General features: G+C 46.5%; 1 protein-coding gene across 3 annotated transcripts in view; it reads left to right on the top strand.

Annotated features, from left to right (window-relative positions):
* The window catches only part of LOC139277956 (regenerating islet-derived protein 4-like), a 54,167-nt gene that overhangs the window by 20,807 nt on the left and 11,645 nt on the right, over positions 1-21,715 (top strand). For 2 of the 3 annotated variants that reach the window (XM_070896589.1, XM_070896590.1), the window contains one exon: positions 21,183-21,302. The gene's annotated coding sequence lies outside the window, so the exon portion shown is untranslated. Of the gene's footprint in view, positions 1-7,227; positions 7,317-21,182; positions 21,303-21,715 lie in introns of those variants that run through there. The other variant, XM_070896591.1, reaches the window with a different exon arrangement.

Raw genomic sequence — 21,715 nt, 5'->3', positions numbered from 1 at the left:
AAGAAGCTGACCATTATCACGACACACAAGGGGTTGTTTGAGTACAATAGATGTCCGTTCGGGATTCGCTCGGCCGCCGTGATCTTTCAACAAAACATGGAAAGCCTCCTCAAGTTGATTCCAAGGACAGTGGTTTTTCAAGACGACATCCTCATCACGGGTTGCGATACTGAAGAACACCTCCACAACCTGGAGGAGGTGCTACGGAGACTGGATCAGGTAGGTCGGCGACTGAAAAACGCGAAGTGCGTCTTCCTAGCTCCAGAGGTGGAATTCCTGGGGATGAGGGTAGCAGCAGACGGGATCAGACCTACTGCGTCCAAAACGGAAGCGATCTAGAGAGCACCCAGGCCCCGTAACACGACGGAGCTGCGTTCGTTCCTGGGGCTCCTGAACTATTTTGGTAACTTTCTTCCCAAATTGAGCACGCTGTTAGAGCCGCTACACGTGCTCCTATGCAAAGGTCGCGAATGGGTCTGGGGGGACAGCCAGGAAAGGGCTTTTGATAGAGCACATAATTTGTTATGCTCCAACAATCTGTTAACGGGATATGACCCATGTAAGAAACTTGTTTTAACGTGCGATGCGTCGTCCTGTGGGGTCGGGTGTGTGTTGCAGCATGTTAATGCCAAAGGTCAGTTACAGCCGGTAGCTTATGCCTCCAGAAGTCTGTCCCAGGCAGAAAGGGGCTACGGGATCGTAAAAAAGGAAGCACTTGCATGTGTATATGCAGTAAAAAAAATGCACCAGTACCTGTTTGGCAGGAAATTTGAGCTGGAGACAGATCACAAACCCCTAATGTCCCTTTTGCCCGATAACAAGGCCATAAATGCAAATGCGTCGGCCCGCATACAGAGGTGGGCACTCACATTAGCCGCCTATGACTATACAATTCGGCACAGACCAGGCACCGAAAACTGCGCTGATGCACTCAGCAGGCTCCCGCTAACCACCACCGAGGGGGCAACCAAGCATGCTGCTGAGATGGTCATGGCTGTTAAAGATTTTGAAAGTGAAGGCTCACCCGTGACAGCCCGTCAGATCAAAATCTGGACAAATAAAGACCCGCTATTGTCTTTAGTCAAGAAATCTGTCCTGAATGGAGACTGGGCAGCCACGTACGGGGCATGCCCTGAGGAATTTAAACCATTTCACAGGCACAGGGATGAACTCTCGATTCAGGCCGATTGCGTACTATGGGGAAACCGAGTAGTCATGCCCCAGATGGGCAGAGAGGTGTTCATCAGAAAACTCCACAATGAGCACCCGGGCATTGTCATGATGAAGGCAATTGCCAGGTCACACGTTTGGTGGCCAGGGATAGATGCAGACCTGGAACTTTGTGTTCGCAGGTGCAACACGTGCGCCCAGCTAGGCAACGCGTCCAGGGATGCCCCCCTTAGCCCCTGGTCCTGGCCTGCCAAGCCATGGTCACGTATCCATGTGGACTACGCAGGTCCTTTCATGGGAAAATGTTTTTGGTTGTAGTAGACACCTACTCCAAATGGATCAAGTGTGACATTCTCAATTCAAGCACATCCTCTGCCACGGTAGAAAGTCTATGGGCAATGTTCGCCGCCCACGGTCTACCGGACGTTTTGGTCAGCGACAATGGCCCGTGCTTCACAAGTATTGCATTCCAGGACTTCATGGCAGGAAATGGTATCAACCATGTCAGAATGGCACCATTCAAGCCGACCTCAAATGGCCAGGCAGAACGAGCAGTGCAGATAATCAAACAGGGGATGCTCAGAATCCAAGGGGGTTCCCTACAATGCCGCTTATCACACCCCCTGTTGGCCAATAGATCCCGACCACACTCGCTCACAGGGGTTCCACCCGCAGAGCTGCTAATGAAAAGGATGCTCAAAACCAGGTTATCCCCCTTATATACCCCACCATGAAAGAAATTGTCGAGAGCAGGCGCCGGTCACAATGTGACCACCATGACGGGAATGCGAGGGCGCGATGTATTGATGTCAATGACCCTGTCTTTGTCCTCAACTACGCTGCAGGGCCCAAATGGCTTGCAGGCACTGTGATTGCCAAAGAGGGGAGTAGGATTCTGGTAGTTAAACTTACCAATGGACAAATCTGCTGCAAACACATGGATCAAATAAAAAGGAGGTTCAGCAACCCCATAGAAGAAGCAGAGGAAGAACACAATGTAGAGTTCACTCCACCACAGGTGACCGAACACCGGAACCAAGTGGAGGAGAGCCCAGTCACTGTGGGCAGTCCGGACAGGCCTGAGGCACCGCAAACAGCAGACGCTCAGGCCAGCGCCCAACAACCGGAGCCCCAACTCGGGCATTCTACAAGGGAGCGTAAACCACCAGAGACTTAACCTGTGATCCCAATAAGACTTTCGGGGGGAGGTGATGTCATGTATTCAACTGTCATTGTAATCCATATATAAGAACATAAGAACATAAGAATTAGGAACAGGAGTAGGCCATCTAGCCCCTCGAGCCTGCTCCACCATTCAACAAGATCATGGCTGATCTGGCCGTGGACTCAGCTCCACTTACCCGCCCGCTCCCCGTAACCCTTAATTCCCTTATTGGTTAAAAATCTACCTATCTATGATTTGAATACATTCAATGAGCTAGCCTCAATTGCTTCCTTGGGCAGAGAATTCCACAGATTCACAACCCTCTGGGAGAAGAAATTTCTTCTCAACTCGGTTTTAAATTGGCTCCCCTGTATTTTGAGGCTGTGCCCCCTAGTTCTAGTCTCCCCGACCAGTGGAAACAACCTCTCTGCCTCTATCTTGTCTATCCCTTTCATTATTTTAAATGTTTCTATAAGATCACCCCTCATCCTTCTGAACTCCAACGAGTAAAGACCTGTCTACTCAATCTATCATCATAAGGTAACGCCTCATCTCCGGTATCAGCCTAGTGAATCGTCTCTGTACCCCCTCCAAAGCTAGTATATCCTTCCTTAAGTAAGGTGACCAAAACCGCACACAGTACTCCAGGTGCGGCCTCACCAATACCCTGTACAGTTGCAGAAGGACCTCCCTGCTTTTGTACTCCATCCCTCTCGCAATGAAGGCCAACATTCCATTCGCCTTCCTGATTACCTGCTGCACCTGCAAACTAACTTTTTGGGATTCATGCACAAGGACCCCCAGATCCCTCTGCACCGCAGCATGTTGTAATTTCTCCCCATTCAAATAATATTCCCTTTTACTGTTTTTTTCCCAAGGTGGATAACCTCACATTTTCCGACATTGTATTCCATCTGTCAAACCTTAGCCCATTCACTTAACCTATCTAAATCTCTTTGCAGCCTCTCTGTGTCCTCTACACAACCCGCTTTCCCACTAATCTTTGTGTCATCTGCAAATTTTGTTACACTACACTCTGTCCCCTCTTCCAGGTCACTGGAATTCTTTGAGGATATAACGAGCATGGTGGATAGAGATATACCGATGGATGTGGTGTATTTAGATTTCCAAAAGTCATTCGATAAGGTGCCACACAAAAGGTTACTGCAGAAGATAAAGATACGCGAAGTCAGAGGAAATGTATTAGCACGGATCGAGAATTAGCTGGCTAACAGAAAGCAGAGAGTCGGGATAAATGGATCCTTTTCGGGTTGGAAATGTATATTGTAAACAGTTGTGGTCCCAGCACCGATCCCTGTGGCACACCACTAACCATCGATTTCCAACCTGAAAAGGACCCATTTATCCCGACTCTCTGCTTTCTGTTGGCCAGCTAATTCTCGATCCGTGCTAATACATTTCCTCTGACTCCGCGTACCTTTATCTTCTGCAGTAACCTTTTGTGTGGCACCTTATCGAATGACTTTTGGAAATCTAAATACACCACATCCATCGGTATACCTCTATCCACCATGCTCGTTATATCCTCAAAGAATTCCAGTAAATTAGTTAAACATGATTTCCCCTTCATGAATCCATTTTGCGTCTGCTTGATTGCACTATTCCTATCTAGATGTCCCGCTATTTCTTCCTTAATGATAGCTTCAAGCATTTTCCCCACTACAGATGTAAACTAACCGGCCTATAGTTACCTGCCTTTTGTCTGCCCCCTTTTTTAAACAGAGGCGTTACATTAGCTGCTTTCCAATCCAATACTACCTCCCCAGAGTCCAGAGAATTTTGGTAGATTATAATGAATGCATCTGCTATAACTTCTGCCATCTCTTTTAATACCCTGGAATGCATTTCATCAGGACCAGGGGACTTGTCTATCTTGAGATCCATTAGCCTGTCCAGCACTACCCCGCTAGTGATAGTGATTATCTCAAGGTCCTCCCTTCCCACATTCCCATGACCAGCAATTTTTGGCATGGTTTTTGTGTCTTCCATTGTGAAGACCGAAGCAAAATAATTGTTTAAGGTCTCAGCCATTTCCACATTTCCCATTATTAAATCCCCCTTCTCATCTTCTAAGGGACTAACATTTACTTTAGTCACTCTTTTCCGTTTTATATATATCGGTAAAAGCTTTTACTATCTGTTTTTATGTTTTGCGCAAGTTTACTTTCGTAGTCTATCTTTCCTTTCTTTATTGCTTTCATAGTCATTCTTTGCTGTCGTTTAAAATTTTCCCAATCTTCTAGTTTCCCACTAACCTTGGCCACCTTATACGCATTGGTTTTTAATTTGATAATCTCCTTTATTTCCTTGGTTATCCATGGCTGGATATCCCTTCTCTTACCGCCCTTCTTTTTCACTGGAATATATTTTTGTTGAGCACTATGAAAGAGCTCCTTAAAAGTCCTCCACTGTTCCTCAATTGTGCCACCGTTTAATCTGTGTTTCCAGTCTACTTTAGCCAACTCTGCCCTCATCCCACTGTAGTCCCCTTTGTTTAAGAATATTACGCTCGTTTGAGACACTACTTCCTCACCCTCAATCTGTATTACAAATTCAACCATACTGTGATCACTCATTCCGAGAGGATCTTTTACTAGGAGATTGTTTATTATTCCTGTCTCATTACACAGGACCAGATCTAAGATAGCTTGCTCCCTTGTAGGTTCTGTAACATACTGTTCTAAGAAACAATCCCGTATGCATTCTATGAATTCCTCCTCAAGGCCACCCCGTGCGATTTGATTTGACCAATCAATATGTAGATTACAATCTCCCATGATTACTGCCGTTCCTTTTTCACATGCCTCCATTATTCTCTTGATTATTGTCCGCCCCACCATGAAGTTATTATTTGGGGGCCTATAAACTATGCCCACCAGGAACTTTTGCCCCTTACTATCTCTAATCTCCACCCACAATGATTCAACATTTTGTTCATTAGAGCCAATATCGTCTCTCACAACAGCCCTGATATCATCCTTTAATAACAGAGCTACCCCATCTCCTTTCCCTTCTTGTCTATCCTTCCGAATTGTCAGATATCCCTGTATGTTCAATTCCCAGTCTTGGCAACCACGTTTCTGTAATGGCCACCAAATCATACCCACTTGTAATGATTTGTGCCGTCAACTCATTTACTTTATTTCGAATGCTGCGTGCGTTTAGGTAGAGTGTTTTAATACTAGTTTTCAAACCATGATTTTTAGTTTTGACCCCTCCTGCAGCCCCTTTATATTCATACATATTGTCCCTTCCTATCACCTTGTGAGAGGGATGGAGTACAAAAGCAGGGAGGTCCTTCTGCAACTGTATAGGGTATTGGTGAGACCGCACCTGTAGTATTGCGTGCAGTTTTGGTCACCTTACTTAAGGAAGGATATACTAGCTTTGGAGGGGGTACAGAGACGATTCACTAGGCTGATTCCGGAGATGAGGGGGTTACCTTATGATGATAGATTGAGTAGACTGGGTCTTTACTCGTTGGAGTTCAGAAGGATGAGGGGTGATCTTATAGAAACATTTAAAATAATGAAAGGGATAGACAAGATAGAGGCAGAGAGGTTGTTTCCACTGGTCGGGGAGACTAGAACTAGGGGGCACAGCCTCAAAATACGGGGAGCCAATTTAAAACCGAGTTGAGAAGGAATTTCTTCTCCCAGAGGGTTGTGAATCTGTGGAATTCTCTGCCCAAGGAAGCAGTTGAGGCTAGCTCATTGAATGTATTCAAATCACAGATAGATAGATTTTTAACAAATAAGGGAATTAAGGGTTACGGGGAGCGGGCGGGTAAGTGGAGCTGAGTCCACGGCCAGATCAGCCATGATCTTGTTGAATGGTGGAGCAGGCTCGAGGGGCTAGATGGCCTACTCCTGTTCCTAATTCTTATGTTCTTATGTTGTGGTTTACACTTACCCCAGTGCTACTCTGCTCTGTTGCCTCCTGCCTTTTGCATTCTTTCTTGGGGTCCTGTTCATCTGAGCTCTCACCCACTCTAACTAGCTCAGAGCCCTCTCCTGGGTTCTGAATACTCCTCACATTGAGGCACCGAGCTTTCAGGCCTGCCTTTTTATTACACTTTGACCCTTTAGAATTTTGCTGTACAGTGGCCCTTTTTGTTTTTTGCCTTGGGTTTCTCTGCCCTTCACTTTTACTCATCTCCTTTCTGTCTTTTGCTTCTGTCTCCATTTTGTTTCCCTCTTTCTCCCTGCATTGGTTCCCATCCCCCTGCTATATTAGTTTAACTCCTCCCCAACAGCACTCGCAAACACTCCCCCTAGGACATTGGTTCCGTCCTGCCTAGTGCAGACCGTCCGGTTTGTACTGGTCCCACCTCCCCCAGAACCGGTTCCAATGCCCCAGGAATTTGAATCCCTCCCTGCTGCACCACTGCTCAAGCCACGCATTCATCTGAGCTATCCTGCGATTCCTACTCTGACAAGCATGTGGCACTGGTAGCAATCCCGAGATTACTACTTTTGTGGTCCTACTTTTTAATTTAGCTCCTAGCTCCTTAAATTCATCTCGTAGGACCTCATCCCTTTTTTTCCTATATCGTTGGTCCCAATGTGCACCACTAAAACTGGCTGTTCACCCTCCCTTTTCAGAATGTCCTGCACCTGCTCCGAGATATTCTTGACCCTTGCACCAGGGAGGTAACATACCATCCTGGAGTCTCAGTTGCGGCCGCAGAAACGCCTATCTATTCCCCTTACAATTGAATCCCCTATCACTATCACTCTCCCACTCTTTTTCCTGCCCTCCTGTGCAGCAGAGCCAGCCACGGTGCCATGAACTTGGCTGCTGCTGCCCTCCCCTGATGAGTCATCCCCCTCAACAGTACTCAAAGTGGTGTATCTGTTTTGCAGGGGGATGACCGCAGGGGACTCCTGCACTACCTTCCTTGCACTGCTCTTCCTGCTGGTCTTCCATTCCCTCTCTGGCTGTGGACCCTTCACCTGCGGTAAGACCAACTCGCTACACGTGCTACTCACGTCATTCTCAGCATCGTGGATGCTCCAGAGTGAATCCACCCTCAACTCCAATTCCGCAACGCGGTCCGTCAGGAGCACAAGGCGGATACACTTCCCGCACACGTAGTTGTCAGGGACACCGGAAGTGTCCCTGAGTTCCCACATGGTACAGGAGGAGCATATCACGTGACCGAGCTCGCCTGCCATGATTTAACCCTTAGATACACTTAGTCTGGCGACAACACTGTTAACAGGTTACTTCCTGATATAAAAAAGAAAAAGAAAAGCAACTCACCAATCACCAGCCAATCACTTACCCCTTTGGCTGTGACGTCACCTTTTGATTTCTTTCTACTTCATTTTTGCTTTTTCTCCCGGCTGGAGCTGCACAAGCTGGGCCTTTATAGGCCTCTCCACGCACCTCGAGCTCCCGCCTCCGATCTGCCGCTGCCTCTCGCAGCCGCTGGGCCTTTATAGGCCTCACCCCGCACCTCGAGCTCCCGCCTCCGATCTGTCACCGCCTCTCGCAGCCGCTGGGCCTTTTGTAGACCTCACCCCGCACCTCGAGCTCCTGCCTCCAATCTGCTGCCACCTCTTGCAGCCGCTGGGCCTAAACTGACCTAAGTTGTACACCATGAAAACACTGACCACCAGGTGGTGAACTTGTGGGAGACACTTCTAACCTGGACTTTCAGGTATAAAAGGGGAAGCTCCACCCATCTTTTCCACTTCAGTGCTGGCTGATAAAGGTTATTGGTCACAGAGTGACCTTCTCTCTAGTATGGGCCTCGTGTGCATTTGTACTGTATAGTAAGGACATATTACCCAGGGCAGGTACAACACGGGGTTAGATACAGAGTAACGCTCCCTCTACACTGTCCCATCAAACACTCCCAGGGCAGGTACAGCACGGGTTAGATACAGAGTAAAGCTCCCTCTACATTACCCCATCAAACACTCCCAGTGCACATGTTACTTGGTCGTTGTAAGGAGTTGAAATCAGGGTGCTGCAGGGAGTGCGCAGAGATAAGAACAAAAGAACATAAGAAATAAGGACAGGAGTAGGCCATACGGCCCCTCGAACCTGCTCCACCATTCAATAAGATCATGGCTGATCTGATCATGGACTCAGCTCCACTTCCCTGCCTGCTCCCCATAACCCCTTATCTGCTTATCGTTTAAGAAACTGTCTATTTCTGTCTTAAATTAATTCAATGCCCCAGCTTCCACAGCTCTCTGAGGCAGCGAATTCCACAGATTTACAACCCTCTGAGAGAAGAAATTTCTCCTCATTTCAGTTTTAAATGGGTGGCCCCTTATTCTAAGATCATGCCCTCTAGTTCTAGTCTCCTCCATCAGTGGAAACATCCTCTCTGCATCCACCTTGTCAAGCCCCCTCATAATCTTATACGTTTCGATAAGATCACCTCTCATTCTTTTGAATTCCAATGAGTAGAGACCCAACCTACTCAACCTTTCCTCATAAGTCAATCCCCTCATCCCCGGAATCAACCCAGTGAACCTTCTCTGAACTGCCATAAAGCAAGTATATCCTTTTGTAAATATGGAAACCAAAACTGCACGCAGTATTCCAGGTGTGGCCTCACCATTACCCTGTATAGCTGTAGCAAGACTTCCCTGCTTTTATACTCCATCCCCTTTGCAATAAAGGCCACGATTCAAGATCAGTGATGGGACCCTGGTATTTCTAATTTACATTAATAATTCAGAAGTTCTATGTAACCTAGTCATGATTACAAACATTAACAAATAATTTAGATCCAAGAAAGTCAACTTGGAATATTTTCTTAATGGTGAGAGACTAGGAGCTATGGAGGAGTAAAGGGATTTAGGTGTCCATGTACATTATTTACTAACAGCTAGCATACAGGTATAAAAGCAATCAAAACAGCCAATGAAATATTGGCCGTTCTCTCAAGAGGGGGAAAACAAAGGGGAGGAAGTGAAGCTTCAGTTGTATAGAGCCTTGATCAGGCCTCATCTGGAGTACTGTGGGATTCAGTTTTGGGCCCCAAACCTCAGGAAAGGTTGGCCCTGCTGAGGTTACAGTGCAGAATCACCAGAATAGTACCACAGTTTAAAGGTTTACATTATGAGTACAGGTTGCATAAACTTGGTTTTAGTTCCCCTGAGTTTAGAGAGTTGAGGGGTGATCTAATGCAGGTGTTTAAAATGCTAAAGAGATTCCATAAGGTGGATACAGAGAAACGATTTCCTCTGGTGGGGGTATTCAGATCATAGGAAATAAACTTAAAATTAGAGTTAGACCATTCAGGAATGAATTCACAAAGCTCTTTTGCACATAAAGAATGGGCAGAGCTATTTGCACTAGAAAAATGCTCTGATTGGTCCTCCATTATCACACGACCTGATTGCTGATTGGTCTCCTTGGAGGATAAGCCACACATAGAAACATAGAAACATAGAAACATAGAAAATAGGTGCAGGAGTAGGCCATTCGGCCCTTCTAGCCTGCATCGCCATTCAATGAGTTCATGGCTGAACATGAAACTTCAGTACACCATTCCTGCTTTCTCACCATACCCCTTGATTCCCCTAGTAGTAAGGGCTTCATCTAACTCCTTTTTGAATATATTTAGTGAATTGGCCTCAACAACTTTCTGTGGTAGAGAATTCCACAGGTTCACCACTCTCTGGGTGAAGAAATTCCTCCTCATCTCGGTCCTAAATGGCTTCCCCCTTATCCTTAGACTGTGTCCCCTGGTTCTGGACTTCCCCAACATTGGGAACATTCTTCCTGCATCTAACCTGTCTAACCCCGTCAGAATTTTAAACGTTTCTATGAGGTCCCCTCTCATTCTTCTGAACTCCAGTGAATACAAGCCCAGTTGATCCAGTCTTTCTTGATAGGTCAGTCCCGCCATCCCGGGAATCAGTCTGGTGAACCTTCGCTGCACTCCCTCAATAGCAAGAATGTCCTTCCTCAGGTTAGGAGACCAAAACTGTACACAATACTCCAGGTGTGGCCTCACCAAGGCCCTGTACAATTGCAGCAACACCACCCTGCCCCTGTACTCAAATCCCCTCGCTATGAAGGCCAACATGCCATTTGCTTTCCTAACCGCCTGCTGTACCTGCATGCCAACCTTCAATGACTGATGTACCATGACATCCAGGTCTCTTTGCACCTCCCCTTTTCCTAATCTGTCACCATTCAGATAATAGTCTGTCTCTCTGTTTTTACCACCAAAGTGGATAACCTCACATTTATCCACATTATACTTCATCTGCCATGCATTTGCCCACTCACCTAACCTATCCAAGTCGCTCTGCAGCCTCATAGCATCCTCCTCGCAGCTCATACTGCCACCCAACTTAGTGTCATCCGCAAATTTGGAGATACTACATTTAATCCCCTCGTGTAAATCATTAATATACAGTGTAAACAGCTGGGGCCCCAGCACAGAACCTTGCGGTACCCCACTAGTCACTGCCTGCCATTCTGAAAAGTCCCCATTTACTCCTACTCTTTGCTTCCTGTCTGACAACCAGTTCTCAATCCACGTCAGCACACTACCCCCAATCCCATGTGCTTTAACTTTGCACATTAATCTCTTGTGTGGGACCTTGTCGAAAGCCTTCTGAAAGTCCAAATATATCACATCAACTGGTTCTCCCTTGTCCACTCTACTGGAAACATCCTCAAAAAATTCCAGAAGATTTGTCAAGCATGATTTCCCTTTCACAAATCCATGCTGACTTGGACCTATCATATTACCTCTTTCCAAATGCACTGCTATGACATCCTTAATAATTGATTCCATCATTTTACCCACTACCGATGTCAGGCTGACCGGTCTATAATTCCCTGTTTTCTCTCTCCCTCCTTTTTTTAAAAGTGGGGTTACATTGGCTACCCTCCACTCCATAGGAACTGATCCAGAGTCAATGGAATGTTGGAAAATGACTGTCAATGCATCCACTATTTCCAAGGCCACCTCCTTAAGTACTCTGGGATGCAGTCCATCAGGCCCTGGGGATTTATCGGCCTTCAATCCCATCAATTTCCCCAACACAATTTCCCGACTAATAAGGATTTCCCTCAGTTCCTCCTCCTTACTAGACCCTCCGACCCCTTTTATATCCGGAAGGTTGTTTGTGTCCTCCTCAGTGAATACCGAACCAAAGTACTTGTTCAATTGGTCCGCCATTTCTTTGTTCCCCGTTATGACTTCCCCTGATTCTGACTGCAGGGGACCTACGTTTGTCTTTACTAACCTTTTTCTCTTTACATATCTATAGAAACTTTTGCAATCCGTCTTAATATTCCCTGCAAGCTTCTTATCGTACTCCATTTTCCCTGCCCTAATCAAACCCTTTGTCCTCCTCTGCTGAGTTCTAAATTTCTCCCAGTCCCCGGGTTCGTCTCCCAGACGTTTCTCCGGAATGTGTAATTGGAACCGCCCAGCCCAAGTTCTGAGTGACTTTGGAAAGTGTAATTTGAGCCATTCTGGCTTCAGACCCCAGAGAGGACTTGTGCTCCCCAACCCAGCACAAGTGCCTGACACCCTCAGACCAAGTTCCTGACCCCACCCCAGCCCAAGATCATGCCCCTCCCCCCCCAGCCCAAGTTCCTGACCCCCTCAGCTCAAGTTCCTGACCTCATCTCTCCCCCAGCCCAAGTTTGTTGCTTTTTGAAAGCAAACTCAAAAGCCCTCGTAACTGCCAATAGTTACTGACCCAAATGACACGGAAATAATGTAAAAAATGTAATGACATTTATTGACACAGCAAAGCAAAATAAGCAACTTTGGCAGATTTAAAGCACGGATGAATTTCTAGCAACACTACAAAGCAAGCAAACGCAGTAGCAGCTCGGTTTTGCGTTTTTAGCGGTCAGAAGCTCCCAGCTCGGTCAACACGGTCGGTACAACCCGGTCATTGTGGGCCGCACTTCTCGTTCTGGTTTTGGGTTCAAGGATCAGGGGCGGAGTCCAGAGGACACAGGCGCAGAAAAAACCTAGTGCAAATAGTCATTCTGACAAAGAATAATGGAAATCTGGAACTGTCTTCTCCCAAAAGGCTGTGGATGCTGGGTTGATTGAAATTTTCAAGACTGAGATCGATAGATTTGTGTTGGGTAAGGGTATCAAGGGATATGGAGGAAAGGTGAATCAATGGGAATGAGGAGGAAAACTCTCCACTGACTAGAGTCTTACCTAGCACAAAGAAAGATGGTTGTGGCTGGTGGAGACAAATCAGTTCACCCCCAGGACATTGCTGCAGGAGCTCCTCAGGGCAGTGTCCTAGGCCCAATCATCTTCAGCTCCTGCATCAATGACCTTCCCTCCATCATAGAGTCAGAAGTAGGGATGTTCACTGATGATCGCACAATGTTCAGTTCCATTCACATCTCCTCATGTAATGAAGCCGTGTTCGTGCCCGCATTCAGCAAGACCTAGACAACATTCAGGTTTACCACCAACAAATGGCAAACTATGACCTTCTCCAGCAAGAGAAAGTCTAACAACCTTCATTTGACATTCAACGGCATTATCATCATCGAATCCCCAACCATCAACACCCTGGGGGTCACCATTGACCAGAAACTTAACTGGACCGGCCACATAAATACTGAGGCTACAAGAGTGGGTCAGAGGCTGGGTATTCTGCGGTGAGTGTCTCACCTCCTAATTCCTCAAAGCCTTTCCACCATCTACAAAGCACAAGTCAGGAGAGTGATGGAATACTTTCCACTTGCCTGGATGAGTGCAGCTCCAGCAACACACAAGAAACTTGACACCATCGAGGACAAAGCAGCCCGCTTGATTGGCACCCCGTCTACCACCTTCAACATTCACTCCCTCCACCACCGGTGCAAGATGTCTGCAGTGAACACCAACTATAAGAAGCACTGCAGCTCAGCTCACTGACACTCTAAACTTACTGGAAGATGCCATTTGTAAATGCAGCCACTTTAAAACATTTATAACACCAGGGTTGGGCTCTCAGCTCTGGAAAGCCAGTCGATCACGAACCAGTGTTGTCAAATAGTCAAAATGGTCTTTCTTGCAATGGAAGTGTTCAAGGTGTGAAACACAAGACAGACGAGCCACAAACAGCAACTCGCCAAGGCTTCTTCAACATCCCCCAAACCCGCGACCTTTACCATCTAGCAGGACAAGGGCAGTTGGCACATGGGAACATGATCCCTCCAAGTCACACACCATCCTGACTTGAATAACCATGGTCTTGTGTCTTTTGTGTTTCCAATATAATCAGCTCCCTCCAGTGACGTACATTAACCTCAAATACAATGTTCGATTAACTTTCTTTTTCAACATTATCACCTCGATGTTGCCCTGCAAGTCGCACACCACTCTGACTTAAACATATGATCGTATAATTGGCCGTTCCTTCTGAACAGCACTGTGGGAGTAACTTCACCACACGGACTGCTGCAGTTCAAGAAGGCAGCTCACCATCACCTTCTTAAGGACAATCAGGGATGGACAATTAATACTGGCCTTGCCATAATGCCCATATCCCATGAATGAATAATTAAAAATTGGAGTTGAGGTTCAGATCAGCCGTGATCTGAGTCATTGGTGGAACAGAATCAAGGGGCAGAACCCTGTTCAAATAAATGCTTCGTTCCAGTAACTATTGGTCTCATTCCTGGTAATATAACAAAAGTGTAGATTGTACTGTAGCAGGTGTTGAGATAACGACTATCAATTTCTTTAATACTGTTTACAAGATGTGCGTCGTGTAACATCTGTTCATGCTGCGAGAGTGGCTGATCTGTTAGACCGGCCCTATTATTTGCAGGCTATTCCACTTCTAATTCATCATCCACAGCTACTGAACACATACAAAGCTCCTTTACTGTGTGTAAGCTCTGGCGTTTCTACAGTTCAGCTGTTCATTGATCCACTGTCATAAGAACATAAGAAATAGGAGCAGGAGTAGGCCACCTGGCCCCTTGAGTCTGCTCCGCCATTTAATAAGATCATGGCTGATCATGGACTCAGCTCCACTTCCCTGCCCACTCCCCATAATCCTTTATTCCCTTATCGCTCAAAAAGCTCTCTACGCCTTAAATATATTCAATGACCCAGCCTCCACAGCTCTCTGGGGCAGAGAATTCCACAGATTTACAACCCTCTGAGAGAATAAATTCCTCCTCGTCTCAGTTTCAAATGGGCCACCCCTTATTCTAGAAACATAGAAACATAGAAAATAGGTGCAGGAGCAGGCCATTCGCCCCTTCGAGCCTGCACCGCCATTCAATGAGTTCATGGCTGAACATGCAACTTCAGTACACCATTCCTGCTTTCTCACCATACCCCTTGATCCCCCCAGTAGTAAGGACTACATCTAACTCCTTTTTGAATATATTTAGTGAATTGGCCTCAACAACTTTCTGTGGCAGAGAATTCCACAGGTTCACCACTCTCTGAGACTATGTGCCCTAGTTTTAGTTACCCCTATGAGTGGAAATATCCTCTCTACATCCACCTTGTCGAGCTCCCTCATTATCTTATGTGATTCTTCTGAACTCCAGTGTATATAGGCCCAACCTACTCAACCTATCTTCATAAATCAACTCCCTCATCTCCAGAATCAACCTAGTGAATCTTCTCTGAACAGCCTCCAAAGCAAGTATATCCTTCCTTAAATACGGAGAACAAAACTGTACGCAGTATTCTAGGTGTGGCCTTGCCAATACCCAATACAGTTGTAGCAGGACTTCTTTGCTTTTATACTCTATCCCGTTTGAAATAAGGGCCAACATTCCATTTGCCTTCTTGATTATTTGCTGTACCTGCATACTCACTTGTGTTTCATGCACAAGGACCCCCAGGTCCCTTTTTACTGCAGCACTTTGCAATTTTTCTCCATTTAAATTATAATTTGCTTTTTTATTTTTTCTGCCAAAGTAGATAACCTCATATTGTCCCACATTATAATCCATCTGCCAACATTTTGTCCATTCACTTAGCCTGTCTATATCCCTTTGCAGATTTTTTGTGTCCTCTTCACAATTTGCTTTCTCACCCATCTTTGTATCATCAGCAAACTTGGCTACATTACACTCGGTCCCTTCATCCAAATCATTAATATAGTTTGTAAATAGTTGAGGACCCAGCACTGATCCTTGCGGCACCCCACTAGCTACTGTTTGCCAACCGAAAAATGACCCATTTATCCCGACTCTCTGTTTTCTGTTAGTTAGCCAATCCTCTATCCATGTTAATATATTACCCCCAACCCCGTGAACTTTTATCTTGTGCAGTAACCTTTTATGTGGCACCTTATTGAATGCCTTCTGGAAATCCAAATACACCACATCCACTGGTTCCCCCTTATCCAAACTGCTCGTTACATCCTCAAAGAACTCCAGCAAATTTGTCAAACATTCATAAAACCATGCTGACTCTGCTTGATTGATTTATGCTTTTCAAATGTCCTGCTACTGCTTCCTTAATAATGGACTCCAGCATTTTCCCAATGACAGATGTTAGGCTAACTGGTCTATAGTTTGCTGCTTTCTGTCTGCCACCTTTTTTAAATAGGGGCGATACATTTGCAGTTTTCCAATCTGCTGGGACCTCCCCAGAATCCAGGGAATGTTGGTAGATTACAATCAGTGCATCCACTACCTCTGCAGCCACCACTTTAAACACCCCAGGATGTAAGCCATCAGGTCTAGGGGACTTGTCCGCCTTTAGTCCCATTATTTTACAGAGTATTTCTTCTTTAGTGATAGTGATTGTATTAAGTTCCTCCCTCCCTATCGCCCCTTGATTATCTACCATTCGGATGTTTTTAGTGTCTTCTACCATGAAGACCGATGCAAAATATTTGTTCAACTAATGGAATCATATCAAGTAACACCACACAAGGCGGCCATTTGGCTTTGGCACTGGTACTACACTCCCTCATGGTCACCTATCATCATCATCATCATGGGTAGGCCCTCGAAATTGGGGAAGACTTGCTTTCACTCTAAAAGTAAGTTCTCAGGTGACTGTACAGTCCAATACAGGAATTACCAGCTCTGTCACAGGTGGGACAGACAGTGGTTGAAGGAAAGGGTGGGTGGGGAGTCTGGTTTGCCGCAAGCTCCTTCTGCTTGGTTTCTGCATGCTCTCGGCGACGTGACTCGAGGTGCTCAGCACCCTCCCGGATGCTCTTCCTATACTTAGGGCGGTCTTGGGCCAGGGAATCCCAGGTGCCGGTGGGGATGTTGCACTTTTTATCAAGGAGGCTTTGAGGGTGTCCTTGAAATGATTCCTCTGCCCACCTGGGGCTCGCTTGCCGTAGACGAGCTCCAAGTACAGCGCTTGCTTTGGGAGTCTCATGTCAGGCATGTGGACAATGTGGCCTGTTGTGTCCATACTCTATTTGTATGTTACAGGCTCCCACAGGCATTAGGACCCTGTGGGAGCTATTCACACACTGCTGTAAACATTCTGGTTCATGCTGGTTGGGGACACCATTTTGGGAGTTGCTATAAAGCATACAGTTAAGTTACATTACTCCTGTTTCAGTTAGTCTGTTTATTTACGTACATAACATGGCCCGCCCAACAGAGCTGTCCAGCTCCTGCCTCTGCGAGCGCACCGACGGCAGAACCAAGTGCACCCAGCACCAGCACACATACGCACACCTTGGTGGATCCTGTGCGAGATAGAGGAGTGTTGTCACCTGGTGGCTCAAGTCACAAGTGAGCAAGAGGGGATGGTGGAGACTGGGACAGCTGTGGCAACTCCTCGCCGGAGGGTGCGGGACACTCCCAGCTCTGCTCAGCTGCATGCAGACGTTTTGCGGGCCATGGAGAAAGAGGGCGATCGTGTAAGTGCACGATGAAGTGCAGGAGGCTCGGACAGGTTTTGTGGCCACGATGTCTGCAAATGTGCAGCGAATGGGAGAGTCCATCTCCAACAGGAGCACCACCATGTCGCAGGCGATGGGAACAGTGGGCTCTTCCATGGACCGCATGGCCACCTGCATGGAGCAGCTAATGCACCACTCACATGAACATTTTAAAAAACAAATTATCGATAAAAATTTCTTGTAAGATGTACATGAAGCTGGTACATTTAGTAAGTAATCTGAAAATTTGTGGAAAATGGAAATGGTTTTTACTTTGACATTAAAGCAGTCTGATTACCACATCATATTATTCAATGCATGGTCAGTTGTGCATTGCAGGATATAACTATGGGGAGGGTTCTGAGCAGTTACGGCCCACAAAGAAGTCATCATGATTAAACTGATCTGTCAAATGGTTTCCAAGAACGAGTCAATCAAATTTTTCACCACCAGCAGTTAATTGAATTATGCGAAAATACAGTGGCTTGAAAACTTCCACATTATAGCATATAACATAATAGTCTAGAAATGACTGGATGATATTTGTGGATAAATGCTTTAAATATGCATATAACATTTATCTGTCTGCTATTTTATAGCAGATGCTAATCGAAGAATGAAATTTGGATGGGCAAAATTGGGGCCAGAAATCTGTGCTCAAAATGGAGTCAGCAAGAGCCTTTCCCTTAGGCAAGTAATGAGGTGTAATGTGGGAGTATTTATTGGGATTTCCATGCTGTGCATTAATGATCTCGCTGAATAGCCTCCGACCTTCCGCCTCAGGTTGACAGACGTGATTCCCGAACTGTGTGATCCCCATGGTTATCTAGTGAAATTCAAAAGGTCTGGTTAAAAACAGTTAAGGTTCTGACAACAAATTTTTAATGAGCTTAATTAGGTCGCCCGCCTTTGCCATCTAGGTCCGTGCCGCGCTGGCAAACCTGCCCCAGTTAAAGGCGCGAGGAGGCAGGATGACATCGTGTTCCCGACGTGCTCCCATTTTATGCAACTTTTACCGCCGACCCGCCTCCAAATCCACATGCACGGCAGCTGGAAAATTCCGGCCATGGTTTCGGCTAGGGCAGGATAGGGAGCTGATCATTGCTGGTTATTAACATATTCAGGAGGGATGCAGTAGGAAAAACGGTAAGATGGGTGGCAGAGTTAATCAACGATTCCATTACAGCACTAGAGCATAGGGATAATATGGAGGATAATATGGATGCAAAAGCTGAATCTATTTGGTTAGAGTTAACCAATAGCCAGGGAATCGTTACTGTACTGGGAGTATATGGTCGCCCACCAAACAGTGGAAAGGATAGGGAAGATGGGGGGAGCCAAAATTCAGCTCCTGAATAAGGCCCGTTACCGCCCACTTGCGGTGGTCATGCAGCGGAGTCGAGCGGCTGCCGATTTCTGTCGACTGGATGCCGCAAGCTAAATTCCGCTCAGGGTTTTTTTTGGCGGTCCCCACTTCTGCCCCACCGCTGCCAAGTGGCCGTGAGTGCGTCACCAGTGTGCGCACCACCAGCACCCCCCCACCTCCCGCAAAATGTAGCCATAAAAATCTTATTGCCGCTGAGCGCTGCCTCCGACAGCTTTTTCTGCCGGTGCACCTTTGATTCCCTCTGTAAGCCCTGGCGCAGCGGCCATTAAAGGCAAGGGCCCACTGCTGCGGCCGCCATTTTATTTTTTTTAACCAGCTGACTTCCAGGTCTGCCGGATCATTGTGCTCCCTGGTTTGGCCAGGCCGCCAACAGGCAGCCTGGCGCCCTATCTTGGGTGCCAGGCCGCTGGCCCGGCCGAAACCCTCCCTGGTGGTCCAGTGTCCGATTGCAACTGAAGGCCGATTCTCCCTGCTTTAACGGAGGGGAGATACGTGCGATCCAGACGTGCAATGACATTATCACCGCTTCGCTGCTGAGTGACAGCGGTGGAGAATCCGACCCCTCTCCACTTCCGGCCCTCACCAGCATTTACCGCCGCACTTCCGCCCCCTTTATGACCGACGTCCTGGCTGATTAAAGAAAAAGACAATGGGCTGAATTTCGCGAAAGAGGGGACCTCTTCCGAAACAGCGGTAAAAGCTCATAAAAAGCAGTAGGTGCGCCAGTTTTCTGGCGGGACTGAATTTCGGCCCTGGGATGCGTCGGCAAAATAGAGAAGAATGCGGAATCAACAGGGTCGTGATAATAGACGAGTTCAATTCTCCAAAAACAGAGTAGGGTGTATATAATCTTAGTGGCAAAGGAGAGAAGTTTCTGCAATGTGACCAGGACTGCCCTCTACATCAGTAAGTTATTGGACCAAAGAAAGAATGCAGTGCTCGATCTAGTTCTACAAAATGAAGTGTGGCAAATCAGTGCTGCAAGGATAGGGGAGCATGCAGGCAACAGCGTCCATAACATAATTAGGTTTGATGTAAAAAAAAAAGCCAAATTTCAATGCGATAAAAAGGGAACGAGCCGTGATAAACTGGAAACTAGCCGATAAGACAGTTGGTGAATAATGGGAAACATTCAAACAGGAGAGATTTAGGATCCAAACTAGACACATTCCCTTCTGACCTATTCTTCCTGAAACATTCATGACACTCTACTCCATCATTTACATCTAACCATGTTTCACAAACACCTTAATTTCTTCTTCTTTCCAATTATGCATCAGACTGAAGTTGGGTGTTACATACTCTTGAGGAGCCAGGCTTGGACTTGTCTATTCTAACCCCCAACTCACTTCATTTAAATTCACCCCAAAGGCTGTCTCAAAATTCCCAGCTAATCTCTGAGCTCCCAAAGAATTAAGGAGGCCAACCCATCTAGAAAGGCTCATGCTTTCCTTGGAAGGTTGTCCAGTTGTCAGTGAATGTCAGTCTCTTCCACTTGCACAGATCCTCTAGCCACATATCGAATCCGATGATGCGACTGACTGTGTTTTTCTGGAGAGCCACTCCACATGGGGGATGCCCTGAGATTAGAAGAAAGAAAGACTTGCATTTATATAGCGCCTTTCACAACCACTGGATGTCTCAAAGCATTTTACAGTCAATGAAGTACTTTTGGAGTGTAGTCACTGTTGTAATATAGGAAACGCTGCTGCCAATTTGCGCACAGAAAGCTCCCATAAACAGCAATGTGATAATGACCAGATAATCTGTTTTTGTTTGCGGGATAAATATTGGCCAGGACACCGGGGATAACTCCCCTGCTCCTCTTCAAAATATTGCCATGGAATCTTTTACATCAACTTGAGAGGGCAGACAGGGCTTCGGTTTAACGTCTCATCCTAAAGACGGCACCTCCAACAGTGTAGCTCTCCCTCAGCACTGCACTGGGAGCGTCAGCCTAGATTTTTGTGCTCAAGTCCCTGGAGTGGGACTTGAACCCACAACTTTCTGACCTTAAGGCAACAGTGTTACCACTGAGCCACAGCTGACACTTGAGGCAATGTATATGTGCAAGTTGTTATTGTAAGGGCTCCGACAGAGCCCGCGACTTAATCTGTGCCATCTCTGGCTCACAACACCCCATTTAAATGGGGGCAAGCAGCACCCACACTGCACCTGGTGGGTGTATGTACCAACACCTCCCTGTGGGTCAGTGGTCTGTTGGCCATGAGGGTTTGTGGAGGATAGGCAGAAGCAGCGCTGTGAGAGCACAAGACAATCGCAGGGGTAGTGTCCAATGTTTCTAATTTGTTGCATCTCAGGCATTGTCGCTAAATCCGCAATAACCAGCTCCTGAACTTTTGGAGTGCTCATCTTTACGTGACAAGAAAAAACAATGAGATGTCACGTTAACATTTGTGCGTGTACGTTTATAACTATTGACTCCGGATACATAAAACGTTATCTGTTTAGTGAGAAAGCTAAATTAGACACATGGTGGATGGGTCCCCTGAAAGCAAGCTGTGCTTTTATTGCATGTTATCTTAATTTGGATTTTCCTTCTGTTTGTCCACTTTCTATTAACGTTTGCTCTCAATTACCTCAGTCCCCGTGGAGAATGGTATATAAGAATCTGAATGGGATTGTTCTCACATCCAAACTACCAGAGAGAGAGAAGTACAGAGTGAGCTTTGTCAGAGAAGAGTCATCCGCTGTCTAGCAACAGGTGAGGACAGAAAGTGTCTGATGTAATTTTTAATGCTTTCACAGTTTTATTGATTGTTGTGTATCACAGGCCGACGAGCAACTATCTTGCTGGGCTGAGATGGTGTAATGGTGATCCAAGATTGAATGATTGCCCAATGGAAGATTGTAACTCAATCAACTCATGTGGCAGGCTCGGTAACCGGTATCTGAGCCAGCAAAAACGGAAAAACACCAATCGCTATTATTGTGTTCCTAACACAGATGAGGCTGCACACAGGGACCTCAGTCTTTAATAAGACACTCCAGAGTGAGGAACAGGCCTTAGGGGCCGGCTTATATACAGTGCTCCCAAGGGATGCTGCGATCCCTTGGGACTTCAGGGGATGAGCTCCCTGGTGGCGGAACATGGGAGTGCATGCTTTACAGATACAC

This window comes from Pristiophorus japonicus, chromosome 13 (assembly GCF_044704955.1).
Source record: "Pristiophorus japonicus isolate sPriJap1 chromosome 13, sPriJap1.hap1, whole genome shotgun sequence".
Taxonomy (NCBI): domain Eukaryota; kingdom Metazoa; phylum Chordata; class Chondrichthyes; family Pristiophoridae; genus Pristiophorus; species Pristiophorus japonicus.
This window is presented reverse-complemented; position numbering and strand designations above follow the sequence as displayed.